The following is a 23,315-nucleotide window of genomic DNA, read 5'->3' as shown; positions in this document are numbered from 1 at the left end:
TTTAATGAATTCTTAAATAAAAATGAAAAGAATTACAACATTTTTAAAATTATAACTTCAAATTTTGAAAAAAGTGTAAAATGTTTTCAAGCAAAATTTTGCAATTTTGCCATGTAATACATTATTTCAGAAACATTTTTATTAAGTTTAAAAGATATTTAGAAGTTTTAAAACGATTAAAAAATTAGTGAATTTTAGGAGATTATTTTAAAGTCTTTAAAACGTTGAGAAAGTCTGAAAAGATTAGAAAAATAATTTTCTTAAGATTCGTGTGAAAATAAAAAAGATAAATTATTAAAAAAAAACTTTAAGAGCAAATGAAGAAAGGTTTTGAAACATATGAAACGATTTCCTAAGATTTCGAAAAAATGTAGAGAATCTTAATGTAAAATGTTTCAATTTTATAAAATTTAAAAGTCAAAACAAAAACAAAAATCGAGTAAATTTAATAAATATTTAGAATTATTTAAGAAAGTCACATAGAATTCAAATCTTACTTTTTTTTAGAAATGGAGATTTCAAAAATAATCTATAAAAGGCTTTCAAGTATTTTTAGTATTTTAAAAAGACTCGATTTTTTCTTAATATTTCTATAAATCCTATAGAATAACAAAAAAAAATCTGTAAAATCTTCTCGATTCTTTTTGGGCACGTCTGAAATATTTAAAAATCTTTTCTTAATTTTCTTAAAAGTCGTATAAAAATTATATTTATACCAATTTACAAAAATACTATTAATACTTATTTTCTTGTTCTCAATTCATAATCTAATTTCAGCTCGAATATAAGACTTCAAAAAATTAACGAGTAAATGGTTATTTAAAAGTTTTACATTGCATTATTATTATAATTTTGTATTATTTCTAGTTTTAAAAATATGTTTGAAATTGGTGAATTTCAATTATTACCGACCTTAAGTAATTCCAATATTTGTATAATTAAAAAAAAAAAGATTGAAAAATCATTCAGTGTTACATTGAAATATTCTTTTATCGATGTTCAATACAATACGTTACCTTTAAAAAAATAACTTTTTTATTCGCCATTTGGTAAGATGGATTCGTTCCGAACCATCACCTTTTGGACACCCTATAAAAACTTGCATTACCGTCTGAAGATAAAGTAGGAAGCTGCTTTACAAAAAAACCGATAAGGTAGAAATTTGCATTGCTTTTAGTCGGTAATATCGGACCCTAAATTAAATTCGATCGATAAAGAAGTAATCTGTATTATTAAAATTAATCTTCACAGTGAATTTATAAAACTCTGAATCGAATTGTGATGGCTGATTTTTGAACAAAAAATTGAATTTGTTTTTTTTTTATTCTAGAATAAATATCAAAATTTTTTTCAGTTTTGAAGTTTACCTTTTGTTACTGTCACTCACTATCAGAATTATCAAATCGACACTAGGATTGTGAATAAGAAGTGGCTGCGTCACGATTTCAACAAAACGCCGACACCCGAAATAAATTCTCTGGTGCGAGTGACGTGCGGCGTTGTATTTATCGTAGATTAGGTCGATTAAGTGGTGTTGACTTTCATCGTCAAATTCGATGCTTCCGGCTTCCGAGGGACTACAGGCAAAGGTATAAATCATCAATCAATACATATTCTCACGATTGTGTCCCGAAAAGATTTCAATACTTTTACAAGTATTACCAAATATTCAAAAAATATTTTTAATATTTCGCAAATTTGTGAAGACCTTAGAAAGATTTTACAAAGATTTCACAACGATTTTTTAAGGATTTGAAATATTTTTTACAGATTTAAAAGATTTCACCAAAATTTTAATGATTTCTCAAAGATTGCACAAAGGTTTTAAATATTTCGGAAAGATTTAAAACATTTTACAGAGTTTAATTATTTAATAAAAATTTCTGATATAGTTTAAAGATTGTACAAAGGTTTTAATAATTTCAAAAATATTATCGAATATTTCAAAAAGATTTCAAATAGGTTTCAAATATTTCGCAAAGATTTTCGATAGATTTAACAAATTTTACAAAGACATTAATGATTTTCCAAAGACTTCAATAATTTCACAAATATTAAGGAACGTTAAACAAATATTTTGTAAATTTCCGAAGACTTCAGAAAGATTTCTCCACGATTTTAGATATTTAGCAAAGATTTCGGATAGATTTAAATGATTTCACAAAAGAATAAATTATTTAACAAAGATTTGAATAATTTCACAAATGTTTCAAAAATATTTCAAATATTTGCAAAGATTTGAGAAAGATTTTACAAAGATTCCCATAATTTCGTAACGATTTCAAAGATTTCATAAAGATTTCAAATATTTCGTAAAGATTTCGGATATATTTAAAAGATTTCAATAATTTAAAAGATTTTACAGAAATCAATGATTTCTCAAAGATTGAAAAAATTTCACAAATATTTTAAATGTTCGACAAAGATTTTAACGATTACCCGAAGATTTCAAAGATTTTACAAAGATTTTGAAGATTGAATCATTCAAAAATGTTATTAAATATTTATAAAATATTTGATATATTTATAAAATATTTGATATATTTTGCAAAGATTTCAGTAGTTCCGCAAAAAATTGGAATAGATTTAAAAGGTTTCAGACTTCGATGAGTATTTTTTAATAGTAAATTAATCTGTTTGTTCAAAAATTAATTTTTTTATTTGTAAATTCAACTTTTGGGTTGAGAGTTCTTGAATTTGATCTAAAACTCGTTTATTTTTGTAGGAAATTAATATTTTTCTTTAAAAATTAGGTTTTAGTTAAAAATTCAATTTTTTGGTAGAAAATTCTTAAGTCTTATTGAAAATTCGTTTGTTTCGGTAAAAATTAAAGTTTTTCTTAAAAACTGTCCCAACTTTGTTTTAAAGTTGAACTACTTTCTTAGAAATAAAAAAAATAGTTATTTTTTATATCAACTTTCTGGTTGAGAATTTTTCAATTTGTTAAAAATATGATCTTTTTGTAGTGAAATAATATTTTTGTTTCAAAATTCATCATTATAGTTGAAAATAAATTTTTTTTTTATAATGCTTGAATTTTTAAAAAATTCTTTTATTTTTGTTAGAAAATGATTCTTTTTGTTTAAAAATACATTTTTTTGGTTAAAAATTTGACAACTCGGTTTTGAAGTTAAAAAACCTTTTTTTAAATAAAAAATCTAATTTTGATTTCTTTCTTACAAATTAAAATTTTTGGTTAAGACATGTTATGACAAATTCGTGCTTTTTTGTATTAAATTAATCTATTTGTTTAAAAATTCATCTTTTTTAGTTTAAAATTCGACTTTTTGTGTGGCAATTCATGTATTTTGTTGAATTATTTTCTTTTTGGTAGCAAATTAATCTTTTTGTTTCAAAATTAAGGCTTTTTAATTGAAAACCTAACTTGTTCGTTCAGAATTCCTGAATTTTGATAAAAATTCGTCTTTTTTGGTGGTCAATAAATCTTCTTGTTTAGAAATTCATCTTTTTAAGTTAAAAATTAAATTTTTTGGTTTAGAATTCTTGAATTTCGTTAAATTTTTTTTTGCACAAAATTAATCTTTTAGTTTAAAAATTCATCTTTTTGTTTAAACATTTAACATCAAGGTTTTGAAATGGAATTATTTCTTAGAATTGAAAAAAAATCTTCCTTATAAATTTAAATTTTTGGTTCAGAAGTTTGTAATTTTATTTAAAATTCAACTTTTTGTTTGAAAATTCTAATTCTTGGTTAAGAATTTAACAACGACGTTTTAAAATTTAACGTATTTCTTAAAAATGCATCGATTCAAAATTTTAGTTAAAAGTTCATTTCTTTGGTTGTTATTTGAACTATTTTGTTCAAAATTAATTTTTTCTGGTTAAAAATGACTTTGTTATTTGAAAAATTACAAAATAAACTTTTTGTTAAAATAAACTATTTTGTTGAAAATCTTTTTTTTTTGAAGATTAATTTCCGTGAAGCCTCTAAAAACTACTTTCTGCACGGCGTTGATTTTTGGAAAAGCTATAAGAGAGTGCCCTATATCAAAGTTGTACTGTATAGTAATCCTGATGCTGGATATTCAGGCTGATTAGACACTTTTATCCATGAAGACTCGGAAAACTATTTTCTGCACGGCTTTGATTGTTGGAAAAACTATATCAGTCAGAGATGTACTGTATATTAATCCTTACGCTTGATATTCAGGCTGACTTGCCACTTTTATCCGTGAAGACTCTGGAAACTACTTTCTGCACGGCATTCATTCTTGGAAACTCTATATTAGAGGGCTATATCTCAGAGTTGCACTGTATAGTAAACCGCATTTAGGATCTTCAGGCTGACTAGCCATTTTTCTTCGTATAATCTTTAAAAACCATTTTCTGCACGGCGTTGATTTTCGGAAAAACTAAAATAGAGTGCCCTATCTCAGAGTTTCACTGTATAGTAATCCTAATGCTGGATATTCAGACTGACTAGTCATTTTTTTTCGTGTAGACTCTGCAAACTATTTTCTGCACGGCGTTGATTTTTGAAATTCTCTATATTAAACCTGTGAAACTGTATAGAGAACCTCATGCAGGATCTTCTGGATGACTAGCCATTTTTCTCTGTATAAACTTTAAAAACTATTTTCTGCACGCCGTTGATTTTTGGAAAAACTAAAACAGAGTGCCCTATCTTAGAGTTCCACTGTATAGTAATCTTAATGCTGGATATTCAGGCTGACTAGCCATTTTTTTTCGTGTAGACTCTGACAACTATTTTCTGCACGGCGCTGATTCTTGGAAAAACTATAAGAGAGGGCCCTATATCAGAGTTGTACTGTATAGTAATCCTGATGATGGATATTCAGGCTGATTAGACACTTTTATCCATGAAGACTCGGACAACTATTTTCTGCACGGCTTTGATTTTTGGAAAAACTATATCAGTCAGAGTTTCACTGTATAGTAATCCTAATGCTGGATATTCAGACTGACTAGTCATTTTTTTTCGTGTAGACTCTGAAAACTATTTTCTGCACGGCGTTGATTTTCGAAATTCTCTTTATTAAACCTGTGAAACTGTATAGTAAACCTCATGCAGGATCTTCTGGATGACTAGCCATTTTTCTCTGTATAAACTTTAAAAACTATTTTCTGCACGGCGTTGATTTTCGAAATTCTCTATATTAAACCTGTGAAACTGTATAGTAAACCTCATGCAGGATCTTCTGGATGACTAGCCATTTTTCTCTGTATAAACTTTAAAAACTATTCTCTGCACGGCGTTGATTTTTGTACTATAAAATTCCTGTTTGGCTCATTATGAAGAAATAAATTGTTGATTCTACTTGGTACTATTCCGAAGACTATCTAAAGTTTCAGAATCCGGGTTTGACAATCCATTTTTGTCCGGGTATGTTTTCAATTTTTCGTAATAGCGCTTTCTCAAGGCATGTGGATGGTCTTTCTCTTCTCTCTCTCTCTCTCTCTCTGTCTCTCTTATTGACTTTCGATCATCTTTCATATTAAATCTAGTCAGTTTCACAATAGCTGTCAATTCCGGACAAACTTATCTCCATACGAGAACCAATAGATCGGATCTTTGGACACCAGAGAGCAAAACTCGTGACTCGGTGGATGACAACAACAACCACAAGAAGAAACGAATAAAGAGGCTAAATCATCTCTCATGATTCCCTTTGGCTTTTTACCTCGACTGAGATTCTAGTCTATCGCACCTTTCCCACAGCACACTTAAGAATAGAAAATACTGGTCGTTGCTATTGGGTTTCAAAGGTCCCTCTGAGCACCCTCTTCTTCATGTTCCGAATGTCACGCTCCACTCAAAATCATTATGTCGGTTATGTACAAACATATATATTGTATAGCTGTAATCGATTCGTGAGGCTCGCTCTCAGATCCAAAGAAATAAAATTAAGCAATAAAATTAAACAATACAAGAATTGACCTGTCTTGTTCCAGCCGAACTCCTTCTGTCAATGAGCGATTCTTATCAAAAGTTGTTTCACAAATCGTTAGTTGGAGACTGCTATTTCAGAGTAGATAACTAATAATTCACTTTGATCGAAGTGTGAAGTCGATGGCCAATTTATGTAAATCTTTGGTAGAAAGATAATTAATCATCTATTAGTGAGGCTCATTAATTGCAGTAGTAGGTCTAAAAGTGGGATTGTTAAATTTTCATCTGAAGAAATTAAGTAAATTAATTATGATTTTTAATCAATATTATAATAATATTAATGTTGATTATAAAAAATTCAGTATAAATGAAATGAAAATAAGTAATACATTTTTTTAAACAAATTATTAGAACTTTCAAACAAGTAGCTGGATTTTGGACAGAAAAGATTTATTTGTTACTAAAAAATGATCTGACAACAGAATAGATGAATTTTAATTTAAATAGATGATTTTTCTTAAAAAAGAATGAAGAATTTTTAACAACATTTTTTTTAACAAATTAGTTCCACTTTCGAGTAACTAGTTGAATTTTAAATAAAAAGACGAATTTTCAACAGAAAATATTAATTTCTTACTTTAAGAAATTATTTTCTTAATACAATAGATTAATTTTAAATCGAAGAGATGAGTTTTTTTAACAAAAAGGAATTCTAACAAACAAATTTTTAAAAATAAATAAGTCCCACTTTCAATTAAGTAATTTAATTTTCAACGAAAAAGGATGAATTTTCTACAAAACAATAATTTTTTTACAAAGTAGTTCATTTTTACGCAAAATATTTGAATTTAAAAAAATTAACTTTCAACAGATAAGATTAATTTCTTACTAAACAAAAAATGTATTGAAAAATAACTTAAATTTTTGAACAAAAAGATAAATTTTCAACAAAGCAATGATTTTGTAACAAGATAGTTTGACTTTCAACAAAATACATAAATAAAAACAAATCTCAACAGAGAAGATTAATTTCTTACTTAAGAAAACGATTTTTTTAAATAAAATAGATTTATCTTAAATCAAAAAGATGATTTTTTTAACAAAGATGAAGAATTTCCAACAAGAATTTTTTGACAAATAATTTCTACTGTCTTCTTGATAAAAATTGCGAATTTCCAAACAAAAAGAATTTTTTTTAAATTTACACTTTCCACTAAGTAATTCAATTGTCAACCATAAAGGTGATTTTGCAAAAAAAAAGATGAATTTACAACAAAACAATGCATATTTTTCAATAGTTCGTTTCTGCACAAAATATTTGAATTTAAAAAATAATAATTTTCAACATAGTAGATTAATTTCTTACCGAACAAAAGATTTATAGAACAATATACTTAAATTTTTAAATAAAAACATGAATTTTTGACAAAACAATGAAATTTTAACAAACTAGTTTTGACTTTCCACAAAATATATAAATAAATAAAAAGAATTTTCAACAGAGAAGATTAATTTCTTACTTTGAAAATCAAATTTCAAAAAATAAAAAAAGAATCATTTTAAATCAAAAAGATGATTTTTTAAATAAAAATGAAGAATTTCCAACAACTATTTTAGGAAAAATAAGTTCCACTTTCAATTCAGTAATTCAATTTTCCACCATAAAAGGTGAATTTTTAACTAAATATATCAATTTCGAATCTAAGAGCTGAACTTTTGAAACTGTAATAAATAATCTGCAGAAAAAAAAGAAATTACTTCAAATTTCAACTATTAATTAAATTTTTAACCAAAAAAGATGAATGTAAAAAAACAATACATTTTTGAAAAATAGTTTGATTTTCCACAAAATTGTTGAATTTGAAAAAACTGACTGTCCAACACAGAAGATTAATTTCTTACAAAATGAAAAAACGATTTTTTAAGTCAAATAGGTTAATTTTAAATCAAAAAGATGATTTTCTTTTAACAAAATAAAGAATTTTCAACAAAAATGTTCCGACAAGTAAGTTTCACTTTCAATTAAGTAATTTAATTTTCAACTAAAAAAGGTGAATTTTGAACAAAATAAATCAATTTGGAATCCAATAAATGAATTTTTAAAATTAGAATGGAAAATATTCAAACAAAAAACCTCGACAAAGTTAGTTCAACTTTCAACTAAGTAATTAAATTATCTCCCAAATAGGTGATTTTTCAACCGAAAAGAGTGAATTTTCAACAAAACAATGAATTTTTGACAAAATAGTTCGACTTTCTACAAAATAATTTTATTTTAAAAAATTAATTTTTAACAGAGAAGATTAACTTCTTACAAAAAAAAAAAACGATTTTTTAACAAAATACTTCAATTTTTGAAAAAAAATATTCATTAAAAAAAACGATTTTTTACAAAATAGTTGCATTTTCCACAAATTAGTTCAATTGTAAAAAATTGAATTTTTTGAAAAATAAGTTCCACTTTCAATTAAGTAATTTAATTTTCAACCGAAAAAGTAAATTTTCAACTAAAAAATATTAATTTTCAACAAACAATGAATTTTTGACACAATAGTTCACCTTTCCAAAAATATTTGAATACAAAATTGAATTTTTAACAGAGAAGATTTATTTCTCACTAAAAAAAGAATTTGTCAAGAAAATAGATAAAATTTAAATTAATGAGATGCATTTCTTAAAATTATATTCAAAGAAACGAATTTTTTTAAATTAAAATAAAGAATTAAAAAAAAAAGGAATTTTCAGTAAATTAGACCACCTTTTAAATAAGAGAAAGAAATGAGTTTTTAACAGAGAATATTAATTTCTTACTAAAAAAAACGTTTTTTTCAAGCACTGCAGATCAATTTTAAATCAAAAAGAGGAATTTAAAAAAATTAAAATGAAGAATTTCCTACAAAAAATGAAGGAATTTTCCAAGAGAATCATGTCTCTTCGACCAAAAAAATGAATTTTCAAAAAGTAACAACTTTCATCTCAGGAGTTGAATTTTTAACAAAAAATTTAATTTTTGATTGAATTCTTGAATTTAAAGACAAAAAGATGAATTTTTTACTAAACAGTAGAATTTCCAACCTAAAAATATAAATTTTTAACAAAAAAGTTCATTTTCAACCAAAAATTTGAATGTTTAACAAAAATCATGAATCTCTAACCAAAAAATGAATTTTTTAAAAAGCAGTTTAATTTTCAACAAAAAATTGAATTTTCTATCAGATGTTTGAACTTAAAGAAAAAAAAAAAATTTCCACTAAAAAGTTGAGTTTTCAACACAAAAATATAAATGATCAAGAAAAACGTTAATTTTCAACTAAATAGTTGAATTTTTAACTAAAATTATGAATCTCTGATTAAACAAAATGAATTTTCTTAAAAGAAATTTAAATTTAAACGCAGGACTTTCAACTCAGAAGTTGCATTTTGAACGAAAAATTGAATTTATACGAAAAATTTAATTTTTAAGAAAGCATTTAATTCTCTACCTCATTTTTGAATTTTAATACAAAATCATAAATTTTCTACTAAACAGTGAAATTTTCCACTCAAAAATATTAATTTTCAAGAAAAAAGTTAATTTTCAACGAAATCCTTGAATTTTTAACTAAAATTATGAATTTCTAGCCAAACAAACGTATTTTTTTAAAGTTATTCGACTTTCAATTCAGAATTTGCATTTTTAAGAAATTATTGAATTTTCTACCAAATTCTTAAACTTATTTTGAAAAAATTTATTTCCTTAATTTTTTCAAAAGTAGTTCAAGTTTCAAGTCAGGAGTTGAATTTTCAGCAAAAGGTGAATTTTCAAGAAGAGTTCAGTTTAAACTAAACAATCAAATTTGTAACTAAAATTATGAATTTCTAATATAAAAAATAAATTTTTTTAGGGAGTTTGATTTTTAACACAAAATTGAATTTTCAACAAAAAATTTAATTTTTTACCAAATTCTTGAATTTAAAGATAAAATGACAAATTTGGTACTAAACAGTTGAATTTTCAAACAAGCAGCTGAATTTTTAACAAAAATTATGAACCTTCAACCGAAAAATGAATGTTTAAAAAGTAGTTTAAATTTTAATTTAGGAGTACTCTCTTTCTATACGTATATAGTTGCTTTTTCTTAAGTTGTAAATTGACCTGAAAATATTTCCTTCCTGGCAGATGTCTCGTAAATTTTGCGATTTCTCCTTCCAATACAGAACACAATCTTATAAGTACTTCCAATAATCCTGTCACTTTTTAAGTCACAGTTTCTGAAACATAGATCTTCACTTGTCACCATTATTTTCTCAAGCCAAGATCGTATTATAGAAAGGTTGATAAATAGACATTAAAAAAATAAAAATGAGGATACTAATACAAATTAGGAAAGTTAAACTAAATAGAACAGCCACAATAGTAATTTCACTTTTAGAAATTTCGATCTTAATTTTTAAAAAAAGTTTACAAAAATTTGAGTTTCCATATTTCCTAAAATACATTTTTCCAAACAGGGTTTAATTTTCTATTTTAATACGTATCATTATAGAAAATTTAGTTTTGCATTTAAAAACATGGTACCTTCTGTTTTTTTCAAAGTAAACCATCTGTACATTTCCAACAACAAAAATCTTTCAAAAAAGAGATTTAGCAATAAACTACATCAATTTGAAATCAAAGAAATCAATTTTTGTAACTGAAATGAAGAATGTCAATTTTTAAAAAATCTTCTAACAAATTAGTTCCCTTTTAATTAAATAGTTGAATATCTAACCAAAAAACATAAATTTTCAAAAGACAAGATTAATTTTTAACATAAAAAACGAATTACAGAAAAGTATAAGAATTTTCAAAGAGTTAAAAAAAGAGTGGCTTTTAATAAAATACTTAAATTAAGAAAAAAATAATTTTTTGGACCAAAAATTCAACCAAAAGGTCACTCACAAAAAAAAACAGTTCGCATAGTTAAATTTTTAACCAAACTTAATAATTTTCGACTGAAATAATCAATCTTCAATCAAGAAGATGTATTTTCAACAAATGAGTAACTTCCAACCACGTAGTTGAATTTAAAAAAAAATATATAAATTTTCAACCAACTAATACATTTTTCATAAAATAGTTGAATTTTTAAAAAAAGTGCAATTTTATCATATAAAATTATTTTCTTGTTAAAAGATTAATCTGATTCGTTGAAAATGAAACTATTTAGTTTGAAATTCAACAGTTTGATTATTAATTAATGTATTAGGCTGGTAATTAATTTGTTCTGGTCGAAAATTAATCTTCTTAATTGGAAATTTAACTAGTTTTTTAGTTGCAAATTAATATTTTTAGCAAAAAGTTTAACAAAAACATTCGTATTTTAGTTTAAAATTAAATTGTCGTCTAAAAACTTTTTCTCTGTCTTTAAAATTGTTTTTAAAAAACGTTTTTGGTAAGACTTGAAAAATTATTTTTTGTGTGTTGAAGATTTATTATTGTAGTTGATAATTCAGCTATTTTATTAAAAATATAAGTTCGTTGATAAAAATTATCCCCTATCACTTAAAAGTTGAACTATTTGGTTTATAATTAATATTTTTGAAAAATCTAATATTTATTTGAAAATTTTTCTTTGTAGGCTGAACATTGAACAATTTAAAAAAATCATATTTGTCTCCATATTTAACCGTTTTAGTAAAAATAAGTTTTTTAAATCGAAAATTCGCCTTTCTTCCCAGAGAATTAATCTTTTTGGTTTAAAAAACATACTTTGTATACAAAATTAAACTATTTGGTTAAATGATTTTTTGGTGCAAAATTCATCTTTCTAGCTGCAAAAGTTGACTTTTTGATTAAAAATTCATCTCTTCTTAGTTGAAAATTTAATTACCAGATTTAAACTTGATCTGTTCCAAATGCTTTTTGAATTTTTTTTTCTTGTTGAAAATTTATTTTTTGACGTTCAAAATTCACCTAATTGGTTAAAAAACAAACTTTTTTGTTGAAAATTCACCTTTGTTGGAAGAAAATCAATCTTTTTTGTTTAAAAGTCTTCTATTTTTGTCTTGGTTGCTACTTTGCTTTTTGTTGTTGTTAAAGAATATTTTTTTAAGTTGAAAATTCATGTATTTTGTTGGAAAAATGTTTGGGTGCCAATTTAACCATTTGATTTAGAAATTATCCCTTTAGTTGGAAATTTAATCACCAGATTAAATGCTGAACCATTTGTAATGTTTTTGGAAAATTGAGTTCTTGATTGTTGTTGAAAATATGATTTTCAAAGTTAAAAATTAAATTAATTTCTTTAAAATTGATCTTTTTTTTTAATTCAACTATTGGGATGAAAATGATTCTTTTCAGTTGAAAATAATGTTTTCAGCTGGAAATTTATATTTTTAGTTGGAAATTCATCTTTGATGATAAAAAATTAATCTTTTTTGTTTAAAAATCCTTTTCTTTTGTTAAAAAGTTCAACTCTTTTGTTGATTGAAAATTCATCTCTTCAATAGAAAATTTAATTACCAGATTAATAGTTAAACTATTTGGAATTAAAAAAAAATTATTTTCTTTTTTTGTTGATGTTGAGAATAACATTTTAAAAGTTCAAAATTAAACTAATTGGTTGGAAATTGATATTTTTTAGTTAAAAATTATACTTTCCGGTTAAAAATTAATCTTCTTTGTTTAAAATTATTCTTATTTAAAAATTAACTTTTTCAGTTGAAAATTAATCTCTTCTTTCAAAAATTAATCTTTTCAGTTGAAAAATAATTTTTTCATATGAAAATTAATCTTTTTAGTTAATAATTATTCTTTTTAGTTGAAAAGTAATTTTTTTTCAGTTGAAAATTAAAGTTTTTAGTAAAAAATCGCTCTTTTTAGTTGCGAATTGTTTTTTTCAATTAAAAATTCAACTATTGGGTTACTATTTAATCTTTTTAGTTGGAAATTTATATTCTTGGTTTAAAAGTTTAGCTATTTGTTTGGAAATTGACATTTTTTAAACAAAAATTCAACTATAGGGTTGAAAATTCATTTTTTCAGATGAAAGCTCAACTATTTGGTTAAAAATGTAAATTATTGATTAAAAGTTAAAGTGTTTTATCATACATTTATTAAATTTATTTAAGTTTAAACTGTTGAATAAAAATTCTTTTTTTTTTATTCTCTTGAAAGTTGATTTTTTTAATGAAAATTTTTAACGACTATATTTTTGGTTAAAAATTAATAGCTTTTGGATGAAAATTCAACTATTTGATTGAAAATTTATTTCATTAGTTGAAACTTGAAATAACAGATTGAAAGTTGAACTATTAAAAATATATTTTTTAAATTCGTAAATTTAACTAATTGATTGGATGTTGATCCTTTTCAGTATTTTAAATTTTAAATACATTAGATTTGTTTAAGAATAAACTATTTAGTTAAAAATTCTTTTTTTGTTTGTTTAAAAGTTGATTTTTTAATTAATTTTTAGCTAATCTATTTTTGGCTATTAATTGATCGATTTTATATGAAAATTTAACTAATTGGTTGTAAATTGATCTTTTGTATTTAAAAATTAAACTATTGGATTGAAAATGAATCGTTTGAGTTGAAAATTAATCTTCTTTGTTGTAAATTAATATTTTCAGTTACAAATTTATCTTCTTAGTTGAAAATTCAACTAATCGGTTATGAATTGAAATATTTTAGTTAAAAAATCAACGATTCATTTGAAAATTATTTTTTTTTTCAGATGAAAATATAAACCTTTGTCTAAAAATTCACATTATTGGTTAAAAGTTAAACTTCGTTATTATAGATTAATTCTATTTGTTTAAAATTAAAATACTTCGTTAAAAATTCGTTTTTCTTGTCTTCGCTTAAAAGTTGATGCGCTTAAATACAAATGTTTACCTACTCTATTTTTGATTAAAAATTGATCCATTTTAGATGAAAATTCAAGTTTTTGATTGGAGATACATCTCTTTAGTTTAAACTTTAATTACAAAATTATAATTGGAACTATTTCAAATGTTTTTTTTAAACAAGGTTTTTAGTTTTTTGTTGAAAATATAATTTTTCAAGTTGAAATTTGATTTAATTGGTTTAAAATTGATGTTTTTTAGATAAAAATTCAACTATTGAGTTCAATATTATTTTTAGATTGCAATTCCATCATTTAATTAAAAATTTAATTTCGTAATTTGAGAATTGAAAAAGTTCGTTAAAAATCACGTTTTTCTGTCGAAAATGTAATAGTTTTAGTGCAATTTTTTTTTTGCATAAAAAATTTGCCCATCTGAATTAAAAATTCTTTTTTTTTGTAGTAAAGTTCAGAGTTGAAACCTAACTTTCTGGTAAAAAATTAGTTTTATTCGTTCGAAAATTCAACTATCTTGTTGAATGGAAAATTTTTTTAAAATAACGTGACGTATTTTTCGAATGGCTCCAACATTGATTATATCTATATATATAGTTGCTTGTGTGTCGGATGAAAAGGCACGTATGAATGGAAGAAGGCCAATAGACTCAGGACAAAAAAATGATTAGAATCTAAAAGAAAAGTAGATCATGACCCTGATTAGAATTTAAAAAGAAAAAAATTTTGAGATGAATGAATTCTTCATCGAAATTAAAATTTTTATGATGAATTTGCAACAAAATAAATTCATTTCCAACCCGATAGTTGAATTTTCAACTAGAAAATTTCAATTTTTCATAAAAGAAGAGAACTTAAGAAAAAATAAGAATAGTTGCATTTTTAGTTTAAAAAATTTTATTTTCAGTAAAAGTCGAATTATTAATAAATTCATTGAATTTTCAAAGAAAATGATGAATTTGCAATAAAATATTTGAATTTTAGACCCGAAATATGAATTTTGAACTATAGATAGTTGAAAATGCTACTAAATAGTGGAATTTTTAACCAGAAATATGATTTTCAAAACAAGAAGATTAATTTTCTACGAACAAAGACTAATTTTTAACAAAATTAATTTATTGTCAACCAAATAATTTAATTTTTTACTCAAAAAGAAACATTTTCAACAACAAAAAACTAATTTTAAAAAAACGTTAAAAATAGTACAACTTTCAACCTGATAGTTAAACTTTCAAGTAGAGAGATAAATTTTCGACGTTAGGGTTAAACATATAAACAGATCGTTGAATTTCAAAAAAGAAAAAGATTGTTAAGCCAGGAAGATTAGGTTTTTACCAAAAAATAAGAATTTCAATCAAAAGGTGTTAATTTTGTATAAGAAGGATGACTTTTTATCTAATTGTAATTATAATCAATATTAAAAAAGGTGAATTTTGTACATAAAAAGATCGATTTGAACAAAATAAATTTATTTTTAACAAAAAGTTTGAATTTTTAACTAGAAAAAATAAATTTTCTACCAAAAATGGAATAGTTTAATTTTCAGTTGATAAGTTGATATTCCGGCAAACGAAAACGAATTTTCAACCAAATAGTTCAATTTAAAACCAAAGAAATGAATTTTGAACTAAAAAGTTGAAAGTTCGACCAAATAGTCGAATTTTGAACCAGAAATATGATTTTTAAACCAAGAACATTAATTTTCTACCAAAAGGGCGAATTTTCAACCATATAGTTTCATTTTCAACTGAATAAAGAAATTTTTATCCACAAAAAAACTAATTTTCCAAATACATTTCAAATAGTTTAATTTTCGATCTGATGGTTAAATTTCTAAGCAAAGAGATCATTTTTCAACTGCAAAGTTCAAGATTCAATCAAGTAGTCAAATTTTCAAACAAAAAGATGACTTTTAAACATGAAGATATTTTTTTTAACCAAAAAAGACGAATTTCAAACAAAATACGTGAATATTCAATTAAGATAAATTATTTTATAATCAAAGAGTTGTTTTAAAAAAAGGATAAATTTTCAACCAAAAATGGACTAATTGCATTTTCATTTTAAAAATTCAATTTTTGACAACAGGAAACGATTTTTCAACAAAATAGTTGAATTTTTAACCAAAAAGATAAGTTTTAAACTAATTAGTTTGAAATTTAAACGAATAGTTGAATTCTCGACCACAAATGTGATTTTTAAACGAAGAATATTGATCGTCTACCAAAAAGACGAATTTCCGAAAAATTAAATGAATTTCCAACCAAATAGTTTAATCTTCTACTAAAAAAGATTAATTTTTAACCAAAAAGTTGGTATTTTGACTGAAAAATATAAATTTTCAAAAACAAAAAAAAACAAATTTAAAAAAAAATTCAAGTACTTTAACTTTTATCCTGATATTAAAATTTTCAAGTAAAGAGATTAATTCTTAACCCACAAATAGTTGATTTTTTAGTCAAGAAGATGATTTTTTAATCAAGAATAGTAATTTTTACATAAAAAATTAATTTTAAATTTCTACTAAAAAGAAAAATTTTTACCTAAAGAGTTATAAATTCAACGAATTTGTTGAATTTTCAACTTAAAAAATTATGTTTTCAGCCATCACAAAAAAAGTAATTTTCTAAAAACATTTTAAATCGTTCAGCTTTTAATCTGGTAATTAAAGCTTCAACTAAAGAGATGAATTTTTATCTGAAAATATTAATTTTCGAACCAATGCCTGATTTTTTAATTAAATAATATCAATTTCCAAATAATTAGTTGATTTTCAAGTCAATAGTTGATTTGTTAATTTGAAAATATCAACTTCCAATAAATTTTTTGAATTTTGAACTTCAAAAATGATATTTTCAACAACAAAAAAAAAAGATTAAAAAAATTTCAACTAGTTCAACTTTTTATTTGGTACTTCAATTTTCAAATAGAACGAGATGAATTTTTAATCAAAAAGTTAAATTTGCATCAAAAGAAAAACATTTTGAACTAAAGAGTCATTCAACCAAATAGTTAACTTTTCAAATAAAAAGGTTAAATTTTTAAACATGAGTGATAATTTTCTACCAAGAGATTAATTCTGATCAAAATAAATTTATTGTTCACAAACTGGATTAATTTTTAATTTGAGAATATGGCTTTTCAATGAAAAAGATCAGTCTTGCACTAAAAATGGAATAGTAATATTTTCAGTTGAGAAATTGTAATTTTAGGAAAAGTATACGCATTTTCAGCAAAATAGTTCAATTTTCAACCAAAGCTATATATTCTTCAACTTAAGAGTTATTCAAACAAAGAGTTGATTTTTCCACCGAAAAGATGAATTTTCTAAATAATAAGTTCAACATTCCACGAAATAGTTGATTTTTCAGTCAAGAAGATTAATTTTTCACACAAAAAAAAAAAAAATTTCAAACATAATACGTGAAGTTTCAACTTAATAGTTAACTTTTCTAATAGACAAGATCAAGTTTCTGTGAAAAGGATAAATTTTCAATTAAAAATGGAATGAATGCATTTTCAGTTAAAAATTAAATTTTAGATTGAAGGAAACAAATTCTCATTAGAATAAATAAAATTCTAACAAATGAGATTAATTTTCAATCCAATAGTGAACTTTTTACCTGGAGATGAATTTATAAGTAAAGAGTCATTCAACGAAATAGCAACATTTTTAAACAATGAAATCATTTTGAAACCAAGAAGATTAATTTTCCGCCAACAGAAATTATTTTTTAACTAAATACATTAATTTCCAAAGAAATAGTTCAATTTTCAACCAAGTAACGGAGGCCGAGTTTGGCCATGCGAGGCAAATCGTTTAAGTAGGGACAACTGTGCGAGGTGAGAAAAAGCGAGGTAGGCAAGGAAATAAGATCGAGCAATTTTAGAGATTAAGTGTGGATGCATGTTAATTTCTGAAAGTAAGTTTTAAGAAATTTCTGTCAAAAAATGGAAGTGTAAGATATTCAATTTTTTAGGCTAGCAGGCCGAAAAATCAAAGTTTATCTATCTATCTAGTTAAAAATTTAACTAGAAAAGATCAATTTCCAACCAAATAGTTCAATTTTCAAGCAAAAAAGTTTTAGGATGTAGTTTTAAACCGTAAGATTTAATTGTTTTACATTACGAAAAAAATTTGCATTGGGAAAAAATTGAAAACTAAAGATGGATGGTTGAGAGAGCAAATAAAGGGAAAGCTGAATTGTCTTGCATTTTTGCACGGATTATTGTACAAAGCGAAAATAAAATTTTAAATAATGATAGGGATAAAATAAAAATATTAGATTATTTTCTGCATAGTCGAGTGCACATTATGAAGTTGACGCCTGAAGCATCATAATCATCATAATGCGAATCTCTGGCTTATTCTGGACCACCCATGATTACAGGTTACATCTCAGCCAGGAGCTAAACAGCTATATATCGAGTTTTTATTTTTAATGAGAAGGTATTGGTTTTGTGAAAAATTTGATTTAGTCGTTTTTCATCAACTTTTGACGTTTTGAGACCTTCTGAGCCAAAAAAAAAACGATTTTTACGAAGGTGTCTGTCTGTGGTCTGCAGTCTGTCGGAACGATAACTTTCTAAAAATGATCAGATTGGATAGAGCTTTGGCTTACTATTTTGAGTCCTAACAGAAAAGTTTTTTGAAGGTTTAAAAATTCTATGTGCGACTATTCGAAGTAGTCGGAAATTCGAATAATGAATCATAAAGTCTTTTTTTGTAAAAAAAAACTACGATTAGAGTTATAAAGTTAAAAAAACACTCTGCGCCAAACAGATTTTTATAACAACATTGAAGCTAAATGAGCTTTAACAAAAGAGAATTCACAATCACTAAATTTCAGTTGTCCATTGTTTGAACTTTCAATTAAAAGTCCTATGCAAAAAATGTAGGAGATGTACATTTATTAATTTTAATAAAAATGAATTTTTGAAAATTAACTAGTTTTCTGTCATTTTTAAATACTTCTTTTTCCCTGTATTTAAGAAACTGACGCTTTTTATAGTTTTTTTTCGCTTAAATACGAACTGAATTAATAGAACCTAATAAGAAAATGTAAGTTAATTTGGTTGAAAGTTAATTAATTAAAAATTGATCAATTTTAAGCATTTTTTTTGTATTGAAAGTTTGACTTTTATATTAAAAATGTATTATATTTTATGGACGGAATTCATCTAGCTTAATTAAAAATTATCCTTTTTAAAAACTTTTTTGTTGAAAATTAATCTTTTTTGGTTGATAATTGAAATATTTTGTTGCAAATTATTCTGCCTTTGTTGATAACTTAACAATTTTAATGAACATTAAGGCAATTTGCTTAATGATTTAACTATTTTGACAAAAATTAAATTTCTTAACTAAAAATGCAACTATTCCATTTTTTGGTGAAAATTGATTTATTAATGGGAAAATTGATCTTCTTTAGATGGAAATTCATTTTGTTTATGGAAAATTATTTCATGAAAAATTTGAAAAAATCATTTTAATTGAACTGTTTCGCTAAAATTTATTTTTAACTAATAATTTAATTTAACCATTTTCTGTTGGAAATTGATAGTTTTTAGTTAAGAATTAAACTATTAAATTAAAAATTACTTTTATATTTCAGAATATCTATTCTTCTCTTTTACACTTTTTTAAAAATTTTCTTTTTCTCTCTGTATCTATGATACTTAATCTGTTTTCATTTTTTCTCCTTTATGCGAACTGAATTAATAGAACCCTAAAAGAAAATGTAATTTTTTTGGTCACAAGTTAATTAATTAATTAAAAGTTAAATAATTTTGAGAAATTAATATTTAGTTGAATGTTTTGCTTTTATAAATTCATTTAATTATTAATTTATTATATTTCATGTTCAGAATTCATCTAAAACAGTTAAAATTCCTACATTTTTATTGAAAATTTAATATTATGTTCAAAGTTGAACTATTTTAAATGTTTTGTAAAAATTAGTTTTTTTTAGCTGCTTGAAAAATATATTTTTTTTTTCAGTCAAAAATGAAACTGTTTGGTTGAAAACTGATCGTTTCTAGTTGAAAATTCGACAATTTCGTTAAGACTTTACGTATTTGATTTAAAATGGATCTTTTTTCTGTAGAAATTTATTTTCCTTGACTGAAAAATCATATTTATGGTTACAAATTTAACTATTTGGTTTAATTTAATTATTTTATTTAAAATTTGTCTATTTAGTTAATAATTTAACTTATTTATTAAAAATTTGACTTGGTTTGTTAAAAATTCAATTTCTTAACTGAAAGTGCAGCTACTCTCTTTTTGGCTAAAAACCGATCTTTTTCATGAAAAATTGATGTTTTCTATTTCAAAATCAAACGAGTTTGTTGTACTTTTTTATTAGTAGAAGGTCATTTCATTTAAAATTTTAAATGAATAATTTAAATTTAACTATTTTGTTAAAACTTATTTTTTTTCTTTGGTTACAATTTTTTTAACTGACAACTCAAGTTCTCATTTTCTTGGTTTAAAATTAAACTAATTAATTTTTTTTTTTAATTTTCTTCCTTTGCTTGAAAATTCAACTATTTGGTTTAAATTCGAACTGCTGTTTTAAGATTTAATTTTATTGGCTTAAAATTTAAATATATTAATGAAAACTAGTTTTCTTCTTTATCTTTCTTTGTGGGAAATTAACTTTTTTGTTAATAATTATAAGTAGTTCTTTCGAAAAATTGAAGAATTTTTTTCAAATTTGGTAGACCACCCTCGAATCGTGGTATTTTATTAGGAAATTTTTTCAGAAAAAATCTGCAATTTAAACTTTATTTAAAAGCGACAAATTTTGAAATTGAATCCATTTTTAAATAATAAGCGGTTAAGTCAAAAACTGTTTAATTATGTTGTTTTAATTTAATTTTACAATTATACCAATTTTAAACAATTAACATATGTTCAATCATAATTACTTCAAATTTTTATCGTTTCTAAATGTAAATAATTGTTTATCCATAAACTATTAAGGCCTTTATTTCACAAATTCAATTTCACACTCTGTTAATTTAAAATGCTTAAAACATTCAAAATTATACAAAAATTTTTTAAATAATATTTTTTATGTAAAATTGTTAGAATTGTTTTTTGTTATATAATTTATTTATAAAGTGTAAGTACGTGGATATTTATTTTTTATTATAAAATGCACAGAAAAACAGTTTTGTTAAATTTCCTCGTTTTGAGAGGCGTTCGTGCGTTAAAGTGAAAAAATTCGATATCGTTCAATGAATCCATCCCGCACTTAAAGTTCGAATGCTTTTTATTACCTGCGGCCTACTTTTTTCAGGGAGTCACAATCAAACATTAAACATAATTTTCACCTTATAGTATCCCATAGAAGCCGTTACAATTTTTATAGTTTAACCGTCCATTTCTCCTAAAATTTTTAGAAAAATTAGTTGTATATTGTCGGCAGGTCCACTGACCTCAAAAATTGAATTTTAGTGATAAAAAGTGAAATAAACATGTAATTATTTATTAAATCTAAATATTCAATTTAATGTATCCAAAAGGTGTCGGACAAATCGGTTAACTATTGTAGTAGTCAAATAGAAATAAATGTCTAAAAAGTGAAATAGATTCACAAAACACCAATTCTCTTAAATCTTTCTGTTTGATCAATAAATCTTCTCTTACATCTATGAAGAAAGTAGTATATGTAGTTAGGAGAAAACTTCCAGTCCAGTATATATATAATTCGAGCCTTGCTATATGGTGAGTCTTGGACTCATTGAATTTTAATTTGGTTGTAAATTATCGTTTATAGATCACAGCCTAGGAAACATGACTATGTTAACGTGTGGCGAATTAAGGAATTGTTCGATTATAAAGTAATTATCCATGATCTGCCAGCAATTAGAGCGTAATAATCAATTCTCGTCCACGTAATACATTTTTTTTAGATTTTTTATTGCCCTGCCCCACATAATGATACAGCTAGGATTGAATTAAAATACAGGCGCGATTTATTAGTTTACAAATGCTACGTTTAATAAACGATGATTGATTTCATTCAGTCCATTTGTTTCATTTATTTGATTTATTTTTCATTCATTAAAAACTTAGTTTACACTCATTTCAAAAAATACAGTTAGTAAATTTACATTGCACATGCATTTCATAAATTTATTCGCACATTTATTTCGCATATTTGCTATAAATTTGTTTGTTATATTATTCACTTTGCACACTCATATCACATTCATTCCACATTCATTTCATACATTTCTCATAATTTTATTTATCAGGTTCACTTCACACAGTCATTTCATAAATTCATATCACATACATTATGCATTTATTTCGTATAACCACTTCGCACATTCATTTGGTACATTTGTTATCACTTTATTCATCACATTCACTGCACACATTCATTTCACATTCGTTATCAATTTATTTATCACATTCACCTTGCACATTTATTTCACATTCAGATCACACATTTATTTCACATTCGTTATCAATTTATTTATTACATTCAATTCGTACATTTATTTCACATTCACTTCGCACATTCATTTCATAAATTCATTTCACATACATTATACATTCATTTCGCATTATCACTATGCACATTCATTTGGCACATTCGTTATTAATTTATTAATCACATTCACTGCACATATTTATTTCACATTCTTTACCATTTTTTTTAGCATATTCACTTCACACATTTATTTCACGTTCGCTATAAATTTATTGATCGCATTCACATTACACATTTATTTCACATTCACTTCGCACATTTATTTAATAAATTCATTTCATATACATTATGCATTCATTCTGCATAGCCAATTTCCACATTCATTCGGCACATTCGTCATCCATTTATTTATCACATTCATTGCACACATTCATATCACATTCGTCATAAATTTATTTATTACGTTGACTTCACACATTTATTTCACATTCTCTATCATTTCATTTATCACATTCACATCACAAATTTATTTTACATTCACTTCGCATATTTATTTCATACATTCATTTCACATACATTATGCATTCATTCTGCATATCCAATTTCCAGATTCGTTTGGCACATTCGTTATGAATTAATTTATCACATTGACTGCACACATTTATTTATCACATTCACTTCGCACATTTATTTCACATTTACATGACATATTTATTTCATATTCGTTATGCATTTATCTATCACATTTATTGTACACATTTATTTCACATCCACTTCGCACATTCATATCACATACATTATGCATTCATTTTGCATATGAACTTCGCACATTCATTCGGCACATTCGTCATCCATTTATTTATCACATTCATTGCACACATTTATATCACATTCGTCATAAATTTATTTATTACGTTGACTTCACACATTCATTTCACATTCTCTATCTTTTTATTTATCACATTCACATCACACATTTATTTTACATTCACTTCGCATATTTATTTCATACATTCATTTCACATACATTATGCATTCATTCTGCATATCCAATTTCCAGATTCGTTTGGCACATTCGTTATGAATTAATTTATCACATTGACTGCACACATTTATTTATCACATTCACTTCGCACATTTATTTCACATTTACATCACATATTC

This window comes from Belonocnema kinseyi, chromosome 1 (assembly GCF_010883055.1).
Source record: "Belonocnema kinseyi isolate 2016_QV_RU_SX_M_011 chromosome 1, B_treatae_v1, whole genome shotgun sequence".
NCBI classification, from domain to species: Eukaryota; Metazoa; Arthropoda; class Insecta; order Hymenoptera; family Cynipidae; genus Belonocnema; species Belonocnema kinseyi.
The sequence above is the reverse complement of the archived record's forward strand: the minus strand, read 5'-3'. Positions refer to the sequence as shown.